The sequence below is a fragment of the Rattus norvegicus genome, chromosome 10, assembly GCF_036323735.1.
Source record: "Rattus norvegicus strain BN/NHsdMcwi chromosome 10, GRCr8, whole genome shotgun sequence".
Lineage (NCBI taxonomy): Eukaryota > Metazoa > Chordata > Mammalia > Rodentia > Muridae > Rattus > Rattus norvegicus.
This window is the reverse complement of record NC_086028.1, coordinates 66,647,931-66,675,853: the sequence shown is the minus strand read 5'-3', so window position 1 is coordinate 66,675,853 and position 27,923 is coordinate 66,647,931. Positions and strand designations below refer to the sequence as shown.

At 44.7% G+C, this 27,923-nt stretch overlaps 1 protein-coding gene and 1 pseudogene across 1 annotated transcript in view; both read left to right on the top strand.

Annotated features, from left to right (window-relative positions):
* The window catches only part of Asic2 (acid sensing ion channel subunit 2), a 1,069,930-nt gene that overhangs the window by 762,384 nt on the left and 279,623 nt on the right, over positions 1-27,923 (top strand).
* Rangrf-ps1 (RAN guanine nucleotide release factor, pseudogene 1) lies at positions 142-27,862 on the top strand (annotated as a pseudogene).

Genomic DNA, 27,923 nt, shown 5'->3' with positions numbered 1-27,923 from the left:
ACCTAGATCTTAAAGGTCCAGGAGCTTAGTAGGACCGGAGAGGTGGTGGCCGCTCCGGGAACACCAGGGGAAATGATGCCCTGAAGGCCTGTGTAGGTTTCTTTAAAATCTCGCTAATGTCCAGACTCAAGTACCAGATCTATGGAGCCCGCCAGAAACTGTCCACTGCTCGGAGGCGCCTTCTCTGACACCCCCCCCCCAGGCGCCATTGATGTGAGTGACCTCCGACCCGTGCCAGACAACCAAGAAGCTTTCTGCCATCCTGTGACGGACCAGAGTCTGATCACAGAACTTCTGGAGCTGCGGGCCCACGTGCAGGGCTCAGCGGCTGTGCGGTACCATTTTGAGGACGTTGGCGGGGTGCAGGGGGCTAGGGCTGTGCGCGTGCTGTCTGTAGAACTTATCCCTGAGAGGCTGCTGTCAAGATGCCTGGTTCCTTTCCGGCAAGCAGCAGGTCGCTAAAGAGAACCAACAGGTAGCAAAGGATGTCCCAGTGCGTCAGGCCTTGCTTCGGTTGCCCCAGTATCACACTGACCTTTCGCTCACCCTCAGTCAGCCCCCGTGTCACAGCAGGCCTCTTGGCCCAGAAAATCTGTCACATCCACCTTGGAGCCTGGGTAACTGTGAACAGCTGGTGACTAGTTTGACTCTTCATGATCCCAACCTCTTTGGTCCCCAGTAAAGATGGTTGAGACACAACTGAAGACTCAGGGACCCAGCTCTGAGAGGGGGAGTTTCTTTCTGCTGCTGCCCTGGATGTGAACATAAGATACCTCCTCGGCAGAAATAAACTTGCTTTATGAAGAACAATAAATAAATAAATAAATAAATAAATAAATAAATAAATAAATAAACAAACAAACAAACAAACCACCTGTCCATTTATTCTGGGGATATAGCTCAGTGGTGAGCACCTGCCTAGTATATGTGAAGCCTGTTTCTGGTGGGCCCCTACCTGGGAGGTGGAAGGCCATCTCAAAGGGTAGCCATACTCTTAGCTCTAAAAGATGCTACCCTTTTTTTTTTTTTCCGTTTTTCTTTTTTTCAGAGCTGGGGACCGAACTCAGGGCCTTGCGCTTGCTAGGCAAGCGCTCTACCACTGAGTTGAATCCCCAACCCCTTATATGCTACCCTTTTTATAAAGCAATTACACTTGGCTGCACTACGGCCAACAACACACAGCTGTCTTATTCATTTAAATAGTTCTCCAGCTGTTTGTGAATCTGTTCAGGAAGCCTTAGAGAGAACCGCAGGGTCCTATCCTCCAGGATTGTATTCTTGTGACTCTTCAGTCGAGCTTCTACATTATAGTGAATCAGCTGCTAAAGTAGCTGTACTTTTGACTCCCCAAATTTCAGGGTTCACATGGCCGTCTTGTTCACTCTTCCTGTCATAACGCTACACGGGAGTCTTTTTCTGAGAAGTCTATCCCTCTCCTCTGCATACCATGGCAGCTCCCTCAACTCTCTTACTCCTCTCACCCACCGACCTGTGGGGTAGGGACACTTTTGTCTTGTCTTGTCTTGTTGTGTCTCGGCCTTCATTACCCTCTGTACTTATAAAGCTTTGATGTCCCAGACCGGGGCTCTTAGACAGTGAGTAGCCAGGCAGTTGTATGAGTTGCTAAGTTCATTGAGAGTGAGGGTCAAGACTTCTGGTTCTCGTGGGTCATACCACTCAGCACACTGCACTCAGCAGGTGCCTAATAGAGGCCCGCTGTAGCAAATTGGCACAAATCGCAAATGAACCTTCCCCATTACTTTAGGGAAAATGGCAGGTCTGTTATTTTGGCTGAATTCTGGAAATATTTGGCTCTTATTTCCCACCGGCATTTTCCACTGTCACTTGGGAGGCAAAGTGGGGTGATTCAGACGTATTTCTCACCCACGCGCAGAGCTGTCTTTGCCCCACTTTCAGTCTGCCACAGGCTCTGATCTCTGAAGTTCAGAGATGGGGTGTGAGGGATGGAAATGAAGACAACCCCCCCCCCAAGCCCTCAACAACAAAGTCTTAAGAGAGGGCTAATTCTAACTGCTGATGGCTGACTCTGGTGTGTTCTGCCCCTAAGAAAGAGAAGCTAGAGGTGGGAGTCCTTAGGGGAGTCTTTCCAGTTTCCAGGCAGGGCAAAAAGAAACCCATGATGTCTTGAGTAGACTAAGACACAGTGCTGTCCCCACTGTCCCCACTATTTAACTTCCAGAACTGTGGAGTGCCTCGCCAGGTGATGGCCTGCAGGACAAAACACTGGAACACCCCAGTTACGCTGACATCACAATGTTCATAAAGGGGGCTATAAACTCATCAAAAAGAAAAGACATAAGGAAACCTCTATATATATCTTTTTTCCACTGAAGAACTCTTTTTTATCCAATGTTTAATAGAGGGTGTTTCTAGCTCGCTTTCCCTGAGGGCTGAGATATGGTTACTTCTGAGTCTTATCTCCACCAAGAAGCAAAGGTGCTCCTTTAAGGAAGAAATAATAATAATAATAATAATAATAATAATAATAATAATAATCAGTAGCAATAATGATAAAACGCTAGGAGCAGACTTTTATGATTTAGATATGGTTCGTTTTCAACAAAACTCATGTTAAAGTTTGATTCCTGCGTCAGCCACTTTTCTGCTACTATAGAGAAGAGTTGAGATAATTAGCTTACGAGGAGGAAAGGTTTATTTTGGCTTACAGCTCTGGAACTTTCTGTTGGTGGCCAGTTGACCTTTGGCTTCGAAACTGTGGGGAAATAATGCATCACGCTGGAGAAGGTGCAGCAGGGAAAACTCATCTACTTCATTACAGGGCGTGAAAGAGACAAAGAGGAAAACCAATAAATCTTTATTGAGTGCACACTCCCTATAACTGGAAGACCTTCTTCTAAGCCTCACCTCTTAAAGGCTTTATCAGCTCCTAATAACGCTGCAAGCTGTGGACTAGACTTTACCATGTGAGCCCATGGGTGACATTGAACAAAACCAGAACAACTCCCAATGTAGTCATGTGTAGAGGTAGTAGGGCCCTTCAGGAGGTGATTAAAATAAATGAATGCACTTGTGCACATGAATCCATGCACCCATGGAGCTGGAAGAGGACATCAGGATGCCTGGAGCTGGAGTTGCTGAGTTCACTGTGAGTCACCCTGAGTGGGAATTGAGAATGAAAGTTGAGTCTTCTGCAAGAGCAGCCAGCCCTCTTACCTACTTGAGCATCTCCCTAGCCCCAGAATTAATAAAACTTTTAGATCGTTAAGAAGGATTAATACCTTTCCAACGGGAGCGAGTTCTGACTCTGATATCCCATAGGAACCTCATTATTCACTGAGAGATCCTGTTGAGAGGAAGCAAGACTGTTGGATTCAGCTGTCTTCCCCCCCCCCACCCCGTGCGCACACTCTTTTGCACAAACCCATCAGCCTCTCTCTTAAGGAGATGAAGCAGCATGAGGCCCCTACCAGACGCAAAGCAAAAGGAGCACTTTGCTCTTGGACCTTCAGAACAGGATGTGAATCAAAACAAACCTATTTTCTTTATAAATTACCCAGCCCCAGGTATTTTGTTACAACAATAGAAAACACGCAGAGAGATAGATTAATCCTGTTTGTGTGTGCCCTAAGGATTCCTATAGAAATATATATTTTAATGCAGTTAAATGATAAATTTTTAAAACTATAGTACAGGAGCAGTAAGTAGGGCTTTGTTTTTGTTTTTACAGAGGCTTGCTTTTCAGGTTTTAATTCTGGCACAGATACGCTGTACATCCTCACTTGAGTAAATCGATTCCCCTTCTGGGCTTCAGATTTCATATCTGTAAAAATGAGCATAAGAATTTAGAAAGCTCCTTCATCTCTGATCTGAGTTCTTGTAACTCCATAACAGAAATGAATGGTGCATTTATTAAATGCAGAATGTTTTCTGTATAAATGATGTGTGTGTTCATCCGATTAGTATTTATTTGTGCCTGCCTTGTGCTAGGCGATGGCACAGGCAGACAAACAGAAACCTGCTGACGAGAAGATAAGGGGGCTGAGGATGTAACTTGGTGGTAAAGCAATTGCCTTTGGTAAAGCAAAGCATAAGGCCTTGGGTTCAATCCCTGGTGAAGGATTTCCGGGGAGGAAGCCTTGGGCTTAAGAGGAGAAATCTTACCAGGAAGAGAAAGGGGGTGGGGAATGATTGTTTATAGTGGAGAGCACAGATATATCATGATCTAAGGGTTCTATATGTGAAAGCAAATTATTTACTTTCTTCCTTCCCTCCCTCCCTCTTTCCTTTCTTCCTTTTCAATACTAATGACTGAACCCAGAGAGAGCCTCTTGCCTATTAGGCAAGTCCTCTGCTACTAAGCTATGGTCCTTACCAAGAAAGCACATTTTTCATGAAATCCAGTCAACTCTTAGACTGAGTTAGTTGGTGATTTGTGTTCTTTCTTTCGTTCGTTTTCTTTCTTTCTTTTTCTTTCTTTCTCCCTTCCTTCCTTCCTTTCTTCCTTCCTTCCTTTCTTTCTTTCTTTCTTCCTTATTTATTTTTTACTTATTTACTTTTCATCCTGCTCACCACCCCAATCCCAGTCACCCCTTCCACAACCCTTCCCCTCTCTTCCTCCCCTTCCCCTCAGAATGGGTGGGGTGCCCCTGGGTATCCCCCAGCCCTGGCATATCAAGTCTCTGTGAGGCTGGGTGTATCCTTCCGAACTGTGAACACTCCCTCCACCTTCCCTGGATCTCAGTGAGTCCGCTCTGTAAAGTACAAGGATGGCAATGCAGTGGCCATTCTAAGGGCTATAATGACCACATGCAAAGAACCATCACAAAGAGGGAGAGGCTGGAGAGGTCAGAGGTTGCGTGACCTTGCTGCTCTTCCATTATGAGGTAGCTCACAATGGCCTGTGAGCCTAGCTCCAACAGATCTGATGCCTTCTGGACTTTGCAGGTAGCTTCATGCACGTCTGCATACATGGCTTCCAGGAATCCCACACTAGTTATCAGGCTGTACTTTTTTACCCAATAACCTGCCTTAGCAGCTCTAAGGTTGTACTTTTAAATGGCCGACCATAGCAATCCTCCCCATAAGCTTTCTCCAAATTTCTCTTCTCCTCGGACTTGGGCTTGTCCCTGAGACTATTCTAATGCATCTGTGTCATGTTCTACCCACGGAGATCAGCTCCCAAGCAAAACAAACAAAAGAGAACAAAACAAAACATTCAAAAAACCCACTGGCATCTTTTCTCCCTTCCAAGCTACAAAACGGAAAGGTCTTCCTATGCCTACTTTTCTGCTCAGAACACTGGTCCCCCCCACCATTCTCGGCAATGAGAAGTCACTGAGTTTCTTCTCTCTGGCGTACCTGCTACATGGGCTCCCCTCAGGTCTTGGAGGTCATTTGCCTTCCTAACGGGGATTGCAGGAATTCGTGCGGGAGCAAAGGGAGGAAATGAAAACAAGTTATTATGTCAGCCAGGCACCCTGCTATATTTATTTATCCATTAATTAAAGTAATGAGAAACGAAACCTACTGTTCAGGGGGCAGGAGCTGAGGCTTTGCCGCTTGGAAACCGGTTGGCTGTGCGGGGGTGGGTGTGGTGTATAGTCCGAAAGAGGTAGCAGCAGGAGCTCCTGTCAGCAATTTCTAAAGCCTTGGGAAGCTGGGGACAGAAGAGGACCTCAATTTGGCCCCCAACCCTCCTCCTGGTCTTCCTGGAAGTGAAAGCTGCCCAGCTGATCAGGCTGAGTAACTTGCTGCAGGTGGTCCGGAACCCAGCATCCCACACAAATGGAGAGGTTTACATCTCATCCCAGACATAAGCTTTGTTAAAGAAAGGAAAAGACAGCAGGGGTGGGGAGGCAGAAGGAAGGACTTAGAAGGCCCTAGAAGGAAGGAGGAGAACAGTGGAGTGCTGGATTTCCAATGCATGACAGAAGAATCACCCAGTCCGAAGCCACAGAGGGGTTGACCTTCAGGGTCCACCATCAAAGCTCACATGAGCCCTGGATGGCAGCAGAAGGGACCGTTGTTCCCAGTGTGCTCAGTACATTGGCTGGGCATGGAGATACAACTCTTTCAGGAAAGCTAGCATCCTCCACTAGATGGAGGGAAGGGGCAAGATAAAAGGAACAGCTCCGGGCAACATCCAAAGTTCTTGGGAGTTTGATTAATTGCTTTAATTACCCAGCCTGTAGCCATTAAGGCAAGTGGACAATAGAAGCACAAGAATAAGACCCAAGATTAGGCCTCGGGCGACTGCAGTGTTATTTCTCCAGCTATGGAACCCATGTCTCTAAAGCTGGTGTTGGAGTCAGAGAAGAGGAGTGTTGAGGGCGTGACCCAAGGCAGAACAACACCGATTAGCGCCCAGCCTCTTCCCTTGTCCTCGCATCTCCCTGGGAGAATTAAGTGCCGGCAAAACAATTTGCATCTGGAAAATCTCCAAAGTGGATTTTATTCTCGCCCAAATGTTACCCAGTATTTTAATTAACCTGGGCTTATTCTTCTAATTACTCGAGTTTTATGCGGTGAATTGCTGTTCAGGAGTGGAGACGATCAGTAAACACAATTACTGTGTATAATACTCCTACCAAAGCTTTGCCCTTAAAATTTTATTTAAAAAATAATAATTAGTAACATAAATCTTTAATTTCTGGTTCACTGAGGCAGACAGACTGGGGAAGATAGAAAAAACCAAGAGCTCTCTTCAAATGTGAAGGTTTCTTAGTAGTCACCCACCGTGTGATGCTTTAATGGGCTTTCATTGCTCTTAGAAATATCCATGAGAAAGGCTAAGGGTGCAAAAGATGCTGTGATATATTATGGAATGGGGGGAAAAATCAGGCCCAAGAGAATGTCAGTGACGTAACATTTTTATATAAGGTTATCAAGAAGCCATTATGTGTCTGTGTGTATCCAAATGTGTGCTCAAAATATATGGCAGAACATATAGCAATTAGACAAGCTACCTACCCTTGGAAAGCAGGAATGGAGCCGGAGGAGAGGAGAAGAGAGACTCTTCATTTCTATTTTGAACGCTGCAGTATTAACGTCTGAATTCTATTTTAGAAGTGTGACTTTTGTGTTAAGTGTTTCTGTAAATTCTGAAAACCACTGGTTTTTGAATAAACAGAGAGCATCACATCCTACAGCTTTGCCTGGGGAGGTCTGTGTTCAGGGAGGGGAAGCCTGGGCATGGATAGGAGCCTACGTGCAAGGAAGACTGTCTGTTTGCAGGATGGCTGCATCTGCAAACCCCTGAGCTCTAAGAGCATCCTCTTATCTGCAGCAGAAGCACCTTGAGGAAGCTGGTCCCCTTGGCCTGATTCCTGGATTCTGCTCTGAGATTCAACTCTGATGTCTTTGACTTCTTTCCATCCCCGTTTTTTCCCCCTCAGGAGATAGAAAACCTGTTTTCTTGTCCTACCTCCTGACCTCACCCATCCCTGTCTCCCTCCTGGACCCCATCTTAGACTCATCCTTGGTTTGTCCACCTTCAGTTTTTAATAACCACCTATTTGCTATCTGGATTACGCCATCAGCATATGCCATCCCTAGCTCTCCTTCTTGGCTCCCAGTCTGATCTAGTGTTTAATCACACACACACACACACACACACACACACACACACACACACACACACACACACACATATATATATATTAACTTAATGTTAATTCTAAACACAAGGCAATTGTTTATGTCATGGGTCCATTGAAGAAACACCAACTTAGAACCAGATATAGGTGGGGACTCTGGAGCAAGACAAAAACACTATATATTATAAAGTTGTTTATTTTAAAATGGTTTAGGTTTTATGTGAATTTTAGTTTGAGAGTATATTTTTTTAATGTAGGCAAGGGGTTGAAAAGATGTTAAAGCAAACCTATACTCTATACAAAGGCTATATGATGCTGAACTCAGGATTTCTCCATTACTCCTTTATTCAATGCATTAATAACATTGTGTTTCCCTGCTATGTGCCAGTTATCAGGAACTGGTCAAGACAAGGTGAAATAGACCATGTCCCTGCATTCCTGGATGTCAAGGATCCCAAGGTACATCAGGACAAAGTACCACAGAGGCAGTATGGTAGAATTTCAGGAATGTCAAGACAGAAGTTATCAGATATGTTGGAGACACCAGCCAATGCCAATCAAGGCACTAAAGGAAAACCTCACACAACCAGATATCAACTCTGCCTTAAAAGCCTAAGAAAGAAAGGGAGTAGGTTGTAAAGGAAGACTCGCCTTCAATGTCCAGGGAGGGTTGACTAACTCTGGGTAGTTGGAGATCTGTGACAGGCATGGTGCTTTTTGAGTAATCATGAAGAAAGAATGAGTTTGTGTGCCAAGTTGACCGTGAAAGTAATCCTCCAAGCAGAAGGAGAAGCCTGTGCAAACCCACTGTGTGCAGGACCAGTCAACAGCTTAAGATGCCAAGAACTCTGAGGGCTTGCTGGGCAGAAATGAAGGCAACAGAGGAGCTGTGAGTGCCCAACCGTGTAAGCTACATTTTGCTGCGCAAAGATACACTGATAGAAGCAATTTAAAGAAGGAAGAGTTTATTTCAGCTCACCATTCCTGAGAGAGAGAGTCCACCACGGTGAGAAGACATGTCCTACAGTCAGAGAAAGCATGGCAGCGAGGACAGGAAGTTGGATGGTCATATCTTCATCCACATTCAGGAATAAGAAAGGAAACAGGAAGTGGGACAAAGCTATCCACTCTCCAAGCCCACCCCCAATGGTGGATGTACTTCCTCCAATAAGAATCAACCCCCTAAAGGTTTTGTGTCCACCCTGGAGACCAAGGGTTTAAATACATGAGCCCAGAGGAGACATTTCCCATTCAAATCATTCCACCAGCCAAAGGCTCTTGCTTCATTTTGGATATAGTTAAAGGACATGAAGAGGCATGTTTACTTCTATGTTCCAGAACTATCTCCCCGGGGCCTTTCAAGGATTAATAAATATGGAACTAAACACCAGATGGTCTGAAAAAACTGAATCAGCTCATTGGCTTATGTTCTCCCAGAAAATCCACATGAAGTTACACTTTGTAAATGGAAGAAAAGTGAATCTGATCCAATTTATGAATGGTCTATTCAGCACCAGGCTTCAGACTGGGTGGATATGTCCTTTTGCACCAAACATGATTCAAACCATGGGATGGGAGGGAGAGAATGTGGCGAAAGAATGTTCAGTCACAAATTTGCGTGATCAGAAAATCGTTAACGTGGAGCCATTTTTTTAAGAATAACTTTTCAAGTTAACAATCCATATTTATTGCCGTACTTTCATCATGATTAAGCTGAGAGCCTGTCCTAGATACCCACCAGCAGATGAATAGAAAGAAAATGTGCTACAGTGGAGATGTATTTGGCCCTAAAGAAAAAAACCCTGACATTGGCAGAGAAATGAATGGAGCTTGGGCTCATCAGGTTAAGTGAAAGAAGCCAGACTCGGAAAGCACACATCTTTTGATATCAAACCAACTAGTCCACCGTGATGGTCTATTTCTTCTCGGAGACTCAATAGCCATAGACTCAGTGATACTTAGGTGATTGAAAAGGAGCAACTGTGGAAGCCATCCTTCCTTATGTTGCCCTAAGGTCAACGCCATTGACTCCTTAGTAGTTTGTGATGAATTCTTTTGTGAATGCAACAGAAGGTTCTCTCAGGTGCTCTGTGTCATTTAACCCCTTCCTCCCCCTCTAGGCTTGTTTGCCATGGACCTCCAAACTCAGCGGTTATAACTCCATAACCACATTAGCTCAAATAATTTAGTGCATGCTCTCCCAGCCTTTGTGGGCCTCTTTTAAAAGTTTGTTTCTTATTTTATCCATCTCTGTGATTTAAGGTAACTCAAAACTCTTGATATAGAGATATATTTAATAGGAACAAAATGCCTTTTCTTCTTTGGTGGCTCATTTGTCCCTCATTAACCTGAGCAAATCTCAGTATACCAGCCAAGGTGGCAGGCTTGGCTTCCGCCCTCTGGGTTCTATTTGAGCTGTGCTCTTAGCTATGTTGCTTCCCTTGAGCATTCTCTACGTGTGCTCTGGGTGTTGCTTCAATCATATATTGTGTGTCCACTCAGTATCGGACACCTTGTTGTTGTGTCAGGGACTGAATAACACTGAACTATCCTAACATGTAAGGCAGTTTCGATTAGCCCCATTATACAGTTGAGAGAATGCAAAACTCAGAGGCCTTGCAACCCTTTGCTCAGGTTCCTGCAGGAAGCGAGGGGTGAGGCAGGGTTTGGACTGAGCTTTCTTGGATCCAGAAGCTTGTTTGCCTTTCTCGTTGCCTTAGGAGTCCCACATTCATAATCCCTTTGTAGTCAGGCAAGCTTCTAGGCCTCCTGCAACCTCTTTTCTCCCTACCTGTTCAGTTCCCCAATTAGTTTTTTTTTAAGCAACAAAAAGAAGAAGAGAGGCCTGCTCCGAGCTGTATTGACAGAACTAAACATCCTGACTGGCTATTTTTCTGACCTAAAGCAAGTGCTTCCAAGGTACAAAAATAGAAACTTTCTTTCCCCTTTATCTTTGTTCTTGAGAATCACAGAATAAAGACTATGCCAGACCCCCCAACTTGTCTATCTTTGTAAAAGAAAAAATACATTTAAACCTTTTACACTGAGCTATTCCGCCTTCTTAGCCTTCTTACGGAGCTAATGGTAATGAAAGCTAGATGTGCAAATCCTAACTAGAAATCCAAGTTCCATAACAAATGCCTGGCTACCCAGGCTCTGTAGAAGGGCAGACTTCACTCGGAAATGGAGATCTGTCTGCTTGGTGATGGATTTTTTCCTTCCTTCCTTCCTTCCTTCCTTCCTTCCTTCCTTCCTCCCCCCCTTCCTTCCTTCCTTCCTTCCTTCCTTCCTCCCTCCCTCCCTTCATTTCTTCCTTTTCAACTAGAGGCAAAATGGTGGGCTCTCACACTAGAATCTGTATCCCAAAATGGCTGTGCTTCTAGAAGTACACATGCTCAGCCAAGAATAGTGTGTGTTCCTAGACACTCCCAGCAGAATTGCGTTCAGAGTCCTCTCTTCCTAGTCTGAGATGCCAAGGAAGAAGCAAGGAAAGGAAAGTAAATGGGCAATATTTTGTCAATAATAGCATTCCTGGGGCGGGAGGGATGATGACTCCGTGGCTAAGAGCGCTTACTGCTTTTGCCAGGGCAGGACAGAACAGCCATTTGGTTCCAAGCACCCACACTCCTAACTACCTGTAACTCCAGCTCTGTGGGGACTGCTGCCCCCTTCAGGCCTCTGGGGCACTTACATGAATGTGAATGCACACAGACATATGCACGTATGCCTGCTTTCTTAATCCTCCCAATAGCCTCTCGCCAAGGTTCTAATGAATAAATGAAGGGCCTGCATGGCAGCATGCTTGGTGCAGGGACCCAAGGGCAGTTGCTTCCTCTCTAGTTCTAGACTCACCCACACAAAGCCACAAGTGACGTAAAGTCTTGGCACCCACTAAGAGCTTCCTGTGAGAGAAGTCTGGGAAGGAAGGGGCCATCTCCACTGACCCTAAGGAGAAGAATTCTTTATCTACTGCATGCCTGAACTTACTCATTTTTAGCCCATATCCCAACAGCCTTTCCTCACAAGGGACTTTGGGCCACAGTAATCTGGGCCATCATCATCACCTATGACTTCTTGGCTTAGCTGTTCTAGTCCAGATTCTTTAAAAAAAAAAAAAAGTCTCTTTCTCCCTAGACTCAGCCAGGAAACAATTGAAAAACTTCAAACAGCATTTGTAATAGGCACAAGATGTGAGGGCAGAGGGTCAATCAGGGATTTCTTAACAAATGTCACATAGCACCTTTCCCTCTGGGTATCGGTATGTCTCAGTAACTGGAATTTTTTTTAAGCTTTGCCTTTTTGTAAAGAAAATACAGATATTTGTAGATAATGATGAAGTCCACAGACCGGTGATGGAAATAACATACACTCATTGGCACTAATTATATATAATAAACCACAAAGGGGAGTATGGTACCCGGGGATATTAAAGTTACCATGCTACTGTATAAGAAGCCCTCGAAGCCATGTTGGCTAAGCAATCATTTTGAACAGGATTCTAGGAAGAATGACAGGGATCCTCTCATCCAGCACTGCTCCTCCTGTCTTAATCTTTTGTCTATCAATAACAGAACATCCACACTCATTATCACTAATTGTTTCTCAATGATCCTTATGCATACAGTTACATCTCTCTATAAAGTGCCAAGAACAGACAGCCCTTACTGCTTACTGCCTGTGACAGTTAACTGTAATTGTCAACTTGACACAATCTAGAATCACCTGAGGAGAGAGTTTCCATGAAGCATCATCTATACTAGACTTACCTGTGGACATTCCTATAGAGAACTATCTCCATTAATGTTATTAGTGTGAGATGACCCAGCCCAGTGTGGGCAGCACCATTCCCTAGGCACTGGGTCCTGAGTAAGAATGGAGAAATTGAGCAAGCAAGCCATTATGTATGCATTCATTTCTCTCTGTCCTCAATTGTGGGTGTGTTATGACTACCTGAAGTCCTGCCTTGACTTCCTCACAGTGATGGTCTGCAACCATAAGGAACTATAAGATGAAATAAACTCCTTTTTCCCCTAAGTAGCTCTTGGATAGGGCATTTCATGACAACCACAGAAATGAAACCAGAACACTACCCTCACTTATTGGATAACTGGGTAGCTGTAATATACTTGATCTTGCTGTCTCTTCATGTTCTGCCTTAGGACATAGACATCTCTGATGTCTGCCATGTTAGTCCCATGAGTTATCTGTACATACACTGAAAAAACTATAGCACACTATATTTGATAAAAATAGAATCACCTCTTATTTCAGAGTTCATAAAAGCTCCATTAAGGGGAAGTCTCAACATCATGAGACTTCTAATGCCTCACCACTAAAAGTTGCAGTAACACTTTAGGATGCTGCCATTTTAGGATGGCTACCACTCAAACTTGTTTATTATACATCAGGCACTGGCCTAATGGGCTGCATTTACTGCTCTCTCATTTGAGTCAGTGTTCACAAGATCTACGATGTCAGTGTTATAAGCTACACATTAAAGATAAGGAGACACAATTAGAAAGGTTTCATGGTTCGTTCAAGGTCACATTGGTAATAAGGTACGGAATATTGATATTCAAACGTGGGTCCTTATGTGCTAGACAGCAATCCCAAAGGTCATTGCAGAGTTTGAACTTTATTCTGAAGGCCAAGGGAACTCAAGGGATCTTCAGGTGATGAGTGAAGTGTTTCAATTTGGCAGAGCATGGATAGTGGGGGTGGGGATGGGGTCAGTGGTATTCCAGATGACACAATCCTAGTGAAGCTTCTGAGAATGGAGAGTGTGAAAGAAAGAAAGGTGTGCTGGAGAGACTCTAGAGTCCAGGACAACAGTTCTTAAGGATAGGCAAAGAAGAGTCCAAGATGGCGTCAGGGATTCCAATGTGGGTGTTTCAGTGTGTTGGTGGATGGTAGAGTCAGTCTCTGGAATAAGAAACTTAAGAGGGAAGGAGATGTAGTTTTGCCCTTTGCTAACTGTGGTCAGAAGGAGAGCTAGTCCCACTCCTTTCTGGGCATCACTGGAGAGAGCTGGTCCTCTTGTTGAAGCCCAGGAGAGCTGGCACAGACCAACTCAGCTACCACCCAGGCCCATATTCAGGAGTTCGGGTTAGCTGTCTCCAACATCTACCCATCTATGAACTGCTGGGGTGTATAAAGGAGCCAGTCTACAGATCCAAAGTTTTGGGTCTCCACTTCATAAAGGACAACAACAGGATAGCCAAGAGGAGTCCCGGTGAGGGTTCAGTATTGATGGCGTAGCAGAAGGCAGAGCTTTGACCTGTACCAATAACTTATTGCAATGAACATTTGCAAGTAAAGCTGTTTGGACAAAAGCGTATACTGTGGGATGTATTATAGCCCCCACAGCAAGATGTTTTTGTTTGTTGTTTTGTTTTGTGGGGGAGCTGCAAGGGCAGAGGGGAGATATAGAGGGATAAGGAAATGAGTAAAGTTGGTATGCATGATGTTGCAATTCACAACGAATCAATAAAAATTCTGATTAAAAGAAGCTTAAGAGGGAGACTGTTATGAAGATGAGGAGCACCTCACTGGTTCATCTGAAGTCCAAGAGTCTGAAGGACATTCACCGAAACATTCACAAAGATTGCATATGCAAGCACCAAACTCAGGAAAAAGTTTAGCTTCAGACATGGGTTTAGGAGATATAACATCACTTGTGAGACTTGAAACCAAAGATACAGATGATTCTCCAATACAGGAATGCAGAATGAGACATGAGACGAAGACATAGCTGAGAACAGGAAAAGGGCTCATACAGAGACAAATGAAGATCTCCCTGTTTTCTCTGAGCCCTGGGCTACCTGCCACACCACCACTCAGGGCACAAAGAGCCTAGAGTTCTTCAAGCACAGAAAAGAAATTATCTCTCCACTCCCCCAAATTCTGAAATGTTCTGCTTCTAGCAAAGTCTACAGGTGTTCAAGGAATCCACAGATGCCTGCCTGTGAGAAAAGGCTTGCTCAGAAACCCTAGGCAGCCCGACATTCCCCAGAGCTGACTATTATCACTGGTGGTAGTGTGATAAAGCACTGGCCAAAAGCAACTTGGGGAGTGTTTTAGTTAGGGTTTTACTGTTGTGAACAGACACCATGACCAAGGCAATCCTTATAAGCACAACATTTAATTGGGACTAGCTTATAGGTTCAGAGGTTCAGTTCAGTATCATCGAGGTAGGAACATGGCAGAATTCAGGCAGGCATGGTGCAGGAGGAGCTAAGAGGTCTACAGTCTTCATCCACTGACCTCTAATAGAAGACTGACTTCCAGGCAGCTAGGAAGTAGGTCTGATAGCCCACACCCACAGTGACACACCAACTCAACAAGGCCACACTTTGTACTATTGCCACTCCCTGGCCCCTGTAGGATTGTTCAAACATGAGTCTATGGGGGCCATACCAAAACATAGCATAATGAAAACTACATTTAGTCAAACTCCAAAAGTCCCCATAGTCTATAGCAGTCTCAATAGTTTTAAAAGTCCAAAGCTCAAGGTCTCTTTTGAGATTCTTCCAATCACTTAACTGTAATCCCCAAAGCAAGACAGGAAATCAACTGGGCAAACTCCAAACTCTGCATACCTATGTCTGATTTCAAAGCGGTCTTCAGTTCTCCAACTCCTTTTTACATCTTTGTTGACTGCAACAAACTTCTTTCACCTGGGGTGGTTCCACTCCCTGGTAGTAGCTTTTCTCAACAGATAGATAATGGCTCTGGTATCTTGAAAATCTTGGTGTTTCCAAGGCTACTTTAATGTTACAACTTCTTGTTTCAATGTCTGGGATCCACACATGATCTTCTGGGCTCCTCCAAAGAGCTGTCATACCTTCTCCAGCTCTGCCCTCTGTAGCACTCTAAGCCCAAGTTGATCCATTGCTCTTCTTGGTGATCATACCATGGTATTGGTATCTCCAATATACTGGGGTCTTCTACTGCAACTAGGCTTCACCAGTAGCCTCTCATAGGTTCCTTCATGGTGCCAAGCCTCAAATCTTTTGCAAGACCCCTTCAGTCATAAACTGCAACTGAGGCTACACCTTTTCCAATGGCCTTCCATGGCCTCACACAGTCCCAAGCCTCAGCTAGGAAGTGGGTCTGATAGCCCACACACACAGTGACACGCCTACTCCAACAAGGCCACACCTTCTAATAGTGCGACTTCCTGGGCTGAACTTATGCAAACCATCACAGGGAGGAAAACCTTTAAATGGCTTACAAGTTGTAAGTTACAGTCCATCACAGAGGGAACTCAAGGCAGGAAGCTTGGGGAAGGAACTGAAGGAGAGACCACGGAGTTATACTGCTTAATGATGCCTCCCTTCTCCAGTAAGGAATGCTTGCCTTTCTTACACAGCCAGGGCCACCTTCCTAAGGAAAGTTTCACCCACAGCAGGCTGGGAACTCCTGTATCTTAACAATCAAGAAAATACCCCCATAGACATGGCCACAGGTGCTTTCTTCCCAGATGACTGTAGTTTGTGTCACATTGACAGCAAAGCGACTAACCACCTCTCACACACCAGCTCAGTAGTTCAGGGTGCACATAAGATGTTAGGCACATTATCTACTAGAAAGAGTATAGTCTTTGGAATTAGAAATATCTGGGTTTAAATTCCACACGGAATGGGGAATCCCAAGCAGATGATTTCAATGCTATAAGTATCAATTTCACCACGAATAGGCCTATTCATACCAAGAGACCCAGAAGCATAATTTAATGGCTCAGGTGAGATACAAGCCAGTCACATGGTAACTTGCTGACATATGGCCCCACAGGAAGCACCTTCTCTCTCTCCCTCATCTGAGATACAGTGAGAGCTGAACAAGAGTTTGGATGGTTTGGGCCACCCCTCCACAAATTGAACCTAAGGAGGTTGAGGGAGTGGGGAGGCAGCTCCAGGGTACGTCTGTGATTTCTAACCACAGGCTGCACATGTGGCTCCATGCTGCCCCAAGATAACCCTAGCTATCATCATTGGACCTGGTGACGAATGGCAGAGCGAAACACAGCTTCCTTTTTATATATAAGAGAAGTTTTTCTCCCAGGCCCCAAGCAATCACACGTACAACAAACATCACTGGAACCAGCAGGTATGCATTCCAAGAGAAAACGGTCTCTGGACTCTCTTTGAGTAATTTGTTCCTTCTAGAAAAACATAAAAAGACAGGATAGCACAGGACACAAGGAAAGGATCAAACCCAGACACAGCCAGGGCCCGGCTTCTTCAGAGCTATTTTTTTACATAGGCTCTAAGTCTGAGGATCAAAGTGAGGCTGCTCCCTCAGATCAGCCCACAGTCCCTAACCTCTGTCCTTGTTGGTGCGCATTTACCGCCAGCATTAAGGAGGCAATTCTGGTGCTCAAGGTATCTGTGAAGATGAGGCTGTGGCTGTTCTAGTGTGAGGTTAATGACCAACTCAGATGCACACATCCTTAGAGAAACACGCACCCTAGAGTGTCTCTAGCCTGAGTAGTCTAGCTGCCATCTTAGAGATGACAGAACTACTTTGGGGAGAAAAATGAACCTTTTTGCAGTTAGGAGGTGAATTGGGGTATAAACCCAGAGACACTGGTGCTTTGGGCTAAATGAGAGCCTACGTGCCACTCACCTCCTTCAGAGCTCAAAGGTAGTTCTTTCCACAAAGACTGGGCATGCAAAATGTCTGAGCAGCTAAAGCACTGCCTCACTGGCCCTGATAAGTTTAATCTCTGGAACCCAAATAAAGGGAGAAGGCAAGAACAGACTACACAAAGGTTGTCTTCTCACCTTCAGACACACTACAGGGCTCGCGCGAGCTCCATTCCATTTTCGTCACACACACACAACAATAATTAAAATAATTTTTAAAGAGGATTAAGAGTTGGCATAGGTGTCTGAGAAGACAGCTTAGTCAATAAAATGCTTATTACACAAGATAAGAATCTGAGTTGAATCTCTAGAACTGACATTGAACCAAGCTCTTATGTGTGATGTATGCATATAAATGCTACACGGGGGAGAAAGAGGCAGGTAGACTCCCAGGTCTCACTGGCCTGCCAGCTTCATCTATTTGGCAAGCTCCAGTCCAGTGAGAAAGTTTGTTTCAAAAAACAAGGCGAGATGGCTCATCAGGTAAAGGTGCTTGCAGAAAAGTCTGGAGACCAGGGTTCAAATCCCAAAGCCCACATTGTGAAAGGAAAGAACCAGCCTACTCTTGAAAGTTGAGAACTTCCACATGCATGACATTGCATGAGTGTTTGCAGGTGTGCGTGTGAGTGCACACACACACACACACACACACACACACACACACAGAGCACATATTTTTTAAAAAGCCCTAAGTTTCCATGACCAAGCATCTGACATTGCTATTACAGAAACAGGGGGTATCAATCAAAAGTCTGTGCTTTGACAGGATAGTACACTATGGCAATAATATTGTATTACTCAGTTTTGAAGCCATTGTGGTACAAAACATCATCATGCTTGATTGACTTCATGAGGTAAGAAAGAGAGATGATCAGTTTAAAGGCACAAGATATTCTCCTGAAATGAGAGATTGTCCAATCCTTATTTAATGTCTTCATGTGCTACACACCATCTTCAACATTAAGGTCACTGTTAAGATGTAAGACCTGGTATGGCAGAAAAACAGACTTAGGAACACACAGCCCCATGAAACGGTGTCTATCACCACAGAAGTCCACACCCCGGTTTGAGGAATAGATATGGGGACTGCTTCAGTTCCTGGTAGACATCATGTTGCCACCCTTTGGAATAAATGCCACAGGTGAAGAGGACATATTTGGGGACAGAGAGCGAAGGGATCTGTCAGGGGTGGAGGTATTAGTGACAGGAGGTGGAGAAGGAAGAAAATAGAGAATTCAGTTTGAGAAGTAGGCTCCATGGGGATCCTGTGGGGTAAGGCATGCAGCTCTCTTTAGCAAGACTCCCTTCTGCAGGCTCATTAGCCCACATCTCTGCTGCTCAGCCAATTTCCAGATATGGACTCCAATTTAGGATCCACTTACGTCACTTTCTTTGCCTTTCAAGGAATTTCCCTCTTTCTCCCTTTACCCCCATCCATTTTCAAGGGTTTCATGGTAACAAGAGGAACAGTCCATTGCATCAAACCAAGGCTCTCGGGAGCCAATATCAATCATTTCAGGACAAGTGGCTCTTAGGCCGGTGCTCAAGGGGGTGCTGCTGATAGTCTCCTTGCGGAGCAATCAGGAGACACTCACATCTTAGACACTGAGGGGGACACAGAGGAACAAAGTGAAGACAAAGAAGGGGCCTGCATGTGGCTTCCTAGTCCCTTCCCCTGGAGCTCCAGTGTCAGTAAAGGAGAGTGAGGGGGAGAAAAGGAGGAAAGGAGGAAAAGGGAGAGATGAGGGAGGGGCAGATCACAAAACTGAGAGAAGCCCCAAGACGTAGTAGCAGAATCAGTACCCTCTAGGGATGGGGGAAGGCAGTTCAAACAGAACAGATCAGTTCCCACTTCCTAATCTGTGGTTGCACTGTGATGAGAATCTGTGAATCCAAAAAGCAAGAGAAGCTTTTCAGCAGGTGTCCAGCATGGCTCCTTCAGTGCTGGACTCCTGCCTGGTCCAGCTCCAATCATGTCTACTTGACAAAAGTGATAGATAGTATCTCAGGAAGGATCGAGCATCTCCATGAAGCTATCTGCTCAATCTTTTTTTCCTACTAAAAAAATCATTTTTATCTACTTTATGAAAGTGAATCATAATGTTGATCCGTAGGTGGTGTGCCTTTTCCAGAAATAAAACCAACTCAATCTAGTGTGTGTGTGTGTGTGTGTGTGTGTGTGTGTGTGTGTGTGTGTTTTCTAGGTTAAATACATTTAATGAAATAAAATTGTTCCTTTTATTTCTTCTATCCTCCTACCTTGTTTTCCCCCTTTCTCACTTTTATTCATTCATTATTCACTCACATCAGTGCAGAGTTACTGAATGAGCGCACCTGCCAGAGGGCTGCCTAGACCAGGAGCATGATTTCCAGCCGGAAAGACCAGGAACAGATGTTTAAACAACATGACCCAGGGGGTTAGGAATCAGAAAGGAAGGTAAACCCAGGTCCAGCTAAGTTGCTTGAGGTTAAGAGACCACTCAGAAGAAAGAGAGGAAGACACAGGAGACCCGAGGAGGCCTACCTCAGTAGAATCAGGTCCTTGAATTGAAGAGAAGGGGCTTCCCTTTAGCGGATGGGCCTTGGGAGGCCCTGTGAGGGGAGAGGAGGGAGCAGGTAGATTCGGTGGCTTAGAGGGATCCTGCGTGGTTAGTACGATCTAAATAAACATCTCGGTCTAAGAACACACACGCATTTGGAGCTTTCCTCAGTAATAAGCTGAAGGCCACTGAGTCATCTTCTTTAATTAGCTTGGTTCTCTATCCCGGGTGAGAAATCCTTCTTCAAGTGAAACTGTGTTTGTTTAAAGACGATTCCTTGTCTTGGGGGCCTTTTTAGCATTTTAAGGGATGAGTGCTCAATCTTGTTTACCAGCTGAGTTTCACTTAATCACCTTGGCATCTGATTAATCGGTATCACTTTTTCATTAAGGACTTTCATGTGGATCTTCCTCCCTAATCCTTCACACATGACCCCACCCACACCCACACCCACACCCACACCCACACCCACACACACTTCCTTGACCATGGCTGTAGTTGTGCCTGGATCCTTGACCACTGAAACAGCTTAGGTTGTTACTCTCTGTGTTTCCCCTTTTTTTTTCTCATCTGCTGCAATCCATTCTACAACGTGTTTTAATGTTCTAAAAGCTTCCTGTTAGTTCTATTCCTCCAGCTAAATTCCCCACAAGTGAAACAAAGCATAAAATAAATGTAACCCGATTGTCAACATAATTAAAGTGTGCGTACCTTCCTGTACATGTGTGCATGCCCATACTGCACCAACCTCGGCTTGAGCCACCTTTGTGCCTCACTGTGGTCACTCTCCTTTATGCCTAGAAAATATTCTCTCTTGAGATCTAGTCTCAGTCCCTTGAGCTACTGAGAGCCCTCGGACCCTTCACGGAGTTGTTGGGGTCAACGTCTCTGCAGTCATTTCTACTTTTTCTGCTAGAAGGCACTCTGATATAGGCCTCGTAAGTCGGGGGAGGTGGGGAAGGGAGGTACCCAGAGCCAGATGGCCTTGGAAAAATTCCTGATTGAGGAGTGGATGCTGGTGAGATGGTTCAGTGGGTAAAAGTGCCTGCTGTCCAAATGAAGATCTGAGTTTGAACCTCCAACTCCTGTAAAAGTATGACCACATACATGCCTGTAGCCCAACAGTGAAGTGACGCAAGAGACATGAGGATCACTAAGACTTGGTGGCTGTCACTCTAGCTCTAGGTTGGGCAAGAGACCCTATCTCAAGGGAAGACTGTGAAGACTAACAGAGGATGGCCAATGTCCTCCTCTGGCTTCCATGTATGGGCATAGATGCTTTCCCACCTCCCTACCCATACATATACCAAAAAACAAATATACAGAAAATGAAATAATTTTTAAATACCTATCATTCTCCCTAGCCCTTAATTTCCTCATTTATAAACTGGACTGAGAACATTTGGACCAGCTGATCCCTAACAGGTGCTACTTTCACATGACAAAACCCACTTAAAGTCCCCTGCCTGTCCTTCCCTGGATGACTTCCCTGATGAGAATGCTCATACTCTGGACTCAGTGTTCAGAAATATCCCAAACTAAATTCATAACAGAAACACAAGCTAACCAAGAGTCTTCTGTTCGGATACCCATGTCCAAAGATAACGAAGCCAACGAAGTGTCAGTTACCTATGCCCGACAAATAAAAATGCTAACATTCTACATGTCTCATACTTCCTTAGAGCCTGTGGGTTATATCTGGGAGTAGGAGTACGCAGGCAGGTTCACGTGCAGGCAGCGTGACCTGTGCATCAGGCTTGAGACTACACCAGTGAGTAGCGAGACAAGACTCAAGTCTACAGGATGTTCATGAGACATTTATGATTTCCAAATAGCCTACATGTACCATCCTACTCAACCCTCACAGGAGCCACATGAGGAGAGTGTCATCAGACGTCAGGGAGGTCTTCCATAGGACAGACACCATTACCTGTGTCTAGGATGCACTAAGGGCACAGACTGGAGGTCCCTTCATGGAGCTTGTATGTATCCTAGAAGAGTAGAATCTATTGTAGTGGGATGAAGAGGAAAATCCTCAGAGGGGGAAGTTCCCACGCAGTGCACAATCACAGGAGGAGCACACTGGTGAAGATGAGTAGTTAGTCATACCAAGCTCCATTTATTAGTCAATAAATATGTACCAAGTGCTTCTGAATGCCAAAGCTGTGTGCCCAGTGGTTTCCATCATTATCCTACTTCATCTCTAGGCTAACCCTGCTAGGCAGGTATTATTATTTCCATTTTTCAAATAAGGAAATTAAGACTCAGAGTTCTAGTAACTTTCATAAGTTCCCTCTGCTAGCTGGAGACGAAGCACCAAAGAGTGAAACTCATCCCATTGGTTAGAAGTAAGGGAGAGCTTTCAAGAGAGTCTCAAATACAAAGTAGACATTCACCAAACTGGGAGAGAACGAAGTTCTCATCTGCACCAGGTCAATGCCATAATATTGCAAAACTATGCTGTGGAATTCTGCTGGGAAAGTAAGAGACTTAAAGAGCAGGTCGAGAGGCCTGTAGGATGGGAAGTTGAGCCAGAGGTTACTGGGGCAGAAGGGCCTTCTCTGTCAAACGTTCTTAGAACTTCCAGATATTTTTTTTACAAATATAAGATCTATACATAGCACACTGGGACAAGTGGACAAGGCTGCAGCTTAAGCTCATTGTCCCTAGCCCTGTGACAATTGATGTCTGTACTCCTTACAATTCATTGCGTGCCCTACAGGCTGTGAAGTTCTACAGTGAGCAATGACGAGTCATTGGGAGCTTCCAAGCAGGGTGAGGATATCATTAAAATGGCAGAGTGGGAAGTAAGTGCAGGGAAAGATAGCAAGATAAGAAGAACTGAAGGAATGGGGCATGGGCTCATAGCAAGATAACAAGAAGAACTGAAAGAATGGGGCATGGGCTCATAGCAAGATAACAAGAAGAACTGGATGAATGGGGCATGGGCTTATAGCAAGATTACAAGAAGAACTGGATGAATGGGGTATGGGCTCATAGCAAGATAACAAGAAGAACTGGATGAATGGGGCCTAGGCTCAGGGAGTTCTGGAAGCGCAGAGCACATGCATGGGCTAGGGAGGGGTGTGGGGGTCACACTGAGATCCCTTGGTGACAGTTGGAGTGGGGTGAGGGTGTGGGCTTAGCTGAAGAATGTTTCAAGATTTCTGAAGAAAAGAGAGACTTAGAATCCACTAACAAAATATCTCTACCTGTGTATAAAATTCCAGTTCCACATTTAAAAGACTATAGTGCCAATACTTCCCAAGCCAGAGTGGACACTTCCCATCGCTTAGTCCATCAACAGACACATTTGAGGAAGGAAAAACAGACCTACATAGATAGATAGATAGATAGATAGATAGATAGATAGATAGATAGATAGATAGATAGACAGACAGACAGACAGACAGATAGCATGGGAAAAAACACTGCATGGGGAGTTTGCACTCAGGAGGCTAATAGACAGAGTATAGTTATTGTGATCTGATGTCTGACACCCTCCATACATCTGCTGTCACCTACTGCAGAAGATGCGTCCCCTCCTACAGAGCAAAGCCCTAAAATGTTACCAAAGGAGACAGGAGAGGCAGACGTAGTTTTTTTCTAATAGAATTCTATCTCTTCTTTATTGTTCCTTCCTGCAGGGGAATAAGATGTGGTAAAATTTGCCTGTCATTGTTTTTTGCTTAAAAAAACAAAAAAGAAACAGAAACATTTAAATACCACGAAACTCCCTATTGTCAAATGACTGAACACCCACGGCACAGCTCCGCTGGCAGCCGTGTAACCAATTCAGAACATTAGGCTCTGCGGTGGATAACTCTTTAGCTATCAGAAATAGGATGGCAGGGCAACTTTGGCTAGTGATGGCGGCTGAGGTATTGGCCAGCGAGAGAGTGCAAGCTTTGCTTCTCTGACTCTTTTGCACAAAGGGATGTCACTTTTCAAAGTAGCCCATGTTTCTAAGAGTAAAGGGTTTGTTTGTCTGTTGAGAACCATCCCAAATCTCCATCTTCTGAGCATGGCCACTGGCCAAAGCTTTTCCTAAAATACAACCCACCCTTCTCTCCTTCCCTGTGTGGATTTTTACAGAACAAATTAGAATCCTAAAGTCTCATGGTCCTCACTATGAGTTCCTACTACTATTTTGGGCGAAAGGACTCAGGATTAGATGAACATGCAGAGTTTCCCCAAACATGTAATAGATCCTATTTTTAGTGATATTCTCCCCCTCTCCCCGCTTCTCCCTTCCCCTTGCCCTTTCTCTCTGTCTCTGACTCTCCCGCCCCCTCCTCTCTTGCTCTCTTGCTCGCTCTCTCGCTGTGTGTGTGTGTGTGTGTGGGGTGTGTGTCTCTGTTGTGTGTGTGTATGTGTGTGGTGTGTCTCTGTGGTGTGTGTGTGTGTGTGTATGTGTGTGGTATGTCTCTGTTGTGTGTGTGTGTGTGTGGTGTGTCTCTGTGGTGTGTGTGTGTGTATGTGTGTGGTGTGTCTCTGTGGTGTGTGTGTGTGTGTGTGTGTGTATGTGTGTGGTATGTCTCTGTTGTGTGTGTGTGTGTGTGGTGTGTCTCTGTGGTGTGTGTGTGTGTATGTGTGTGGTGTGTCTCTGTGGTGTGTGTGTATGTGTGTGGTGTGTCTCTGTTGTGTGTGTGTGTGTATGTGTGTGGTGTGTCTCTGTGGTGTGTGTGTGTGTATGTGTGTGGTGTGTCTCTGTTGTGTGTGTGTGTGTGTGTGGTGTGTCTCTGTGGTGTGTGTGTGTGTATGTGTGTGGTGTATCTCTGTGGTGTGTGTGTGTATGTGTGTGGTATGTCTCTGGTGTGTGTGTGTGTGTGTGTGTGTGTGTGTGTGTTGGGCTTCTCTTTTTGGTTAGGCTTTGGCCACCTACTCAGACTATCAAGTCCTCTTGAATCTGAAGCCTATCTTTTACTTTTCATAATATTTGTCATTTCTCTTCTAACAAAGGTTCCAGAAAAAAAAACCAAAAACAAATGAGGTATTAACAGGATTGTTACATAAATAAAAAGCAGGTGCCAAGAAAGCAGAGGATTCTTCATACATAGCCATCATGTGTCAGCTTTAGCACCTGGAAAGCTGTATTGTGTGAGGCCAAGGGCTAAGGAGGGTTTGACATCAGCCAAGTCTGAGTTTGACTGTAATAAATCACTTTATATTTCTCAGCCTCAAAATCCTCCATAATATAATAGAAAGAATGACATCTATTTCATTATAGTTACTGAGGGGATTAAATGAGATAATATAGAGAGACTTTCTAATACCATGTCTGACACATTACTATCCTCTACAAGTTAAATATATTATCATTGTAATTTATTATTGTTATTATTATCAATTTTATGACGTACTTGTCAACTGCTCCATTGTTTGTTCTCCTTATCTTGTTGTGCTAGCTCTAAACTGGAAAAAGCAGGCTAAAGAACATTCAGAGAATAGTGAAGTGTGGAGTAGAGTTGGGTTGCGAAATGCTCATCCCTTCATGATTATCAGCATCCTGCCTTCCAATCAATAGTAAGGACACTGAAAAGAGACTGGGGTCAGATGACAGAGACATGGCAAACAGTAATGACATTTGTAAAGCCCCTCCCCACTAGTCATTCTCACCCAAACTCCTCTGCTGTAGTGGAAAGAGTTTGATACTTGCTTGTATGTTATGGTTTGATTCTGAAATGTTCCCCAGAGGCTCATGTTTAAACTCTCGGTCCTCAGCTAGCAGTAATATTGCAGCAGCTTTGGGAGGGAGGTCCGACTGGCAGAAGGAACCTACTCTAGGCTTTCGAAGGTCATTCCTGTGCCTGGTTCTTGTCTTGCTTTCTAGTCTCTGTGATGTGGAGAGCCTTAGCCACACTCTCTCACTGTCATGATCTGAGCGGCCCCACCGTGCCTGCCATGATGGACTGAAACCCTCTTCAACCTTGAGCCAAGTGAATCTTTCCTCCCCAGAGTTGCTTCTGTTGGTTGTTCTGTCACAGAAACACAAAGGTAACTAACATGGAGGCCTTTAATCAGCGTGTGTGTTCACAAGTAGGCATGTCCTCATGCATGTACAGACACATGTGTGTTAACAGTAAGGTTTCCTTACGGATCATTCTTTGGTCTCAAAGTGTCTACTATGCCACTCGCCCCTAGGGTTTGGGTTTAGAAAGGACAGAGACAGGTGAAGCTCTCAGTAGACACTGACAGTGAAGAAAGGCTCAGAAGTTACAAGCTCAGAAGGACAATTCCAAATACACATAGGTCAGGGTGAGCATTAGCATCCACATCAAGATGACACTATAGTCACTTTTACTGCCTGCTGTACAGTTCTGATCAAGGAAGGGGATCTCACTGGCCAAAAGGTCAGAGATGTCATGACCTAAAATATTAGTATTGTCATTTTATGGATACAGCTCTTCTTACTATAACCTCTCTCTCTCTCTCTCTCTCTCTCTCTCTCTCTCCTCTCTCTTGTACACACACACACACACTGGTGGGCTTGGGTTTGTTTACTCTCAAATCAAAAAAAATGTAGCATATTTATGACCACATTTCACCTTCAAAGATCCATTCCTGTATGGCTGTGGGCAGGGTGGGTGTGCTCTCTGGTCTCTGGTTATGTTTACTACAGGCATGTATTTTTCACAGCCTACTTCAATAAGGGTTGAACCTCCACTCTAACCCATCACTCACCAGACATAATGGAAAAGAAAGGTTATTAGGATAGGGAGAAGTGGACCTATTTAGAAATAGTTCTTCGGGGTGATTCCAATCTTCGTTGTTCTCAGTCCAGTCCGCTAGCAAACACCAAACACAAGTCAACAGTTGCAGTTCAGTCTCCCTGGTGGACACCGCATGAATCAGCAAGGGCAATTCAATCCAGAAGAAACCGCAAGGCTCACCAATTGGCCTAAGTCCGAGGAAGTGGGAAGAAGCCACAGGGACCACATCAGAAGTTCTTGGGTGAGTTTCTCCCTATGAACTCACCACAGCAAAGCTCAGCAACGCAATGTGAGGTGAACCAATACACGTGTGTCATCAACGAAGACTGGTGAGATGGAGCAAAGTGAACCAATGTTTGAGCTCCCACTTCCTGTGGGGTCATATGTATATTCTTTCTAAACAACACACATCCTTTCACATGGTCTGGTATAGCAAAATATCATCCGACTTTCCAGAGAAACCAGAACTTTCCACTTCAGTTTACTCTGTTTTTTACATCTGATCCAAAGAAAGTGTGTGTGCCTTCATCTTGTTCTCTGTAAGTCAGCCGTTTCCTGGTGACATTGTGTCTGTCTATCAATTGTCTGATCACTGACTCCTCTTTTGTCGAGCATGGAAACACATCTCTATGAAGAGCCTTGCTGGGGATACCTTCATAGTTCTGTCTTTATTTTGGAGTTGGTTTCCTTGGAGAAACTTCTAGAGTGCAGAATTGCCAGTTCAGAAGCTAGGAGCTTTTTCACAGCTCCTGTGACTCACCAAGCTTAAGAGCTTGGCTTTATCGCGCCAAGATTTTCCACAAAACTCTTGTGAGTCTAATGTCATGCATTAGTGCCAGAGGCTGCAGAGAGTCACCGAATGAATAAGTGTAGGTGTGTATGAGCTAAGGGGGTGTTAAGGTGAAAGCAAACCTGGGGGAGAGTAGGGACAGAGATATGAGGGAGGAGACAAGGGAGGTTAGGATGAAAGCCCAAGGTTTGCAGATACCAGTCCCTACTTTGTGACCACATGTGACTCTTGGCGTGTAAATGCTTTCTGGATGTTGGAGAAGGAGAGTATTTTGCCTGGCTCTCTCTAACTTACTGAGCACTTACACATCCAGGAATCTCCCTAGACCTCTTCCTAACGGATAGGCTTCTGCCATGTGAGCTTTGCTTTGGGGCCATCACTCCCTAGCTGGAAGAGCAGCGCCCTCACAGCCATAGCAGATCCTTAGAGACCCTTTTCTGACCCCAGTCAATTCTGATCTCCCCTTGTCCTCCATGCGGTTCCTGAATTACACGGACACCTACTTTGTCATTTCTTTTTCTTGGATCCCAAAATTCCGCCATTCGTGTCATTACCTATAGAAGTATAACATTTAATAAATCCTACACATTCCTCACTGCTGCCCCAGTGTGTTCTGGGTTCCTGAATGAAAGACACACACACACACACACACACAC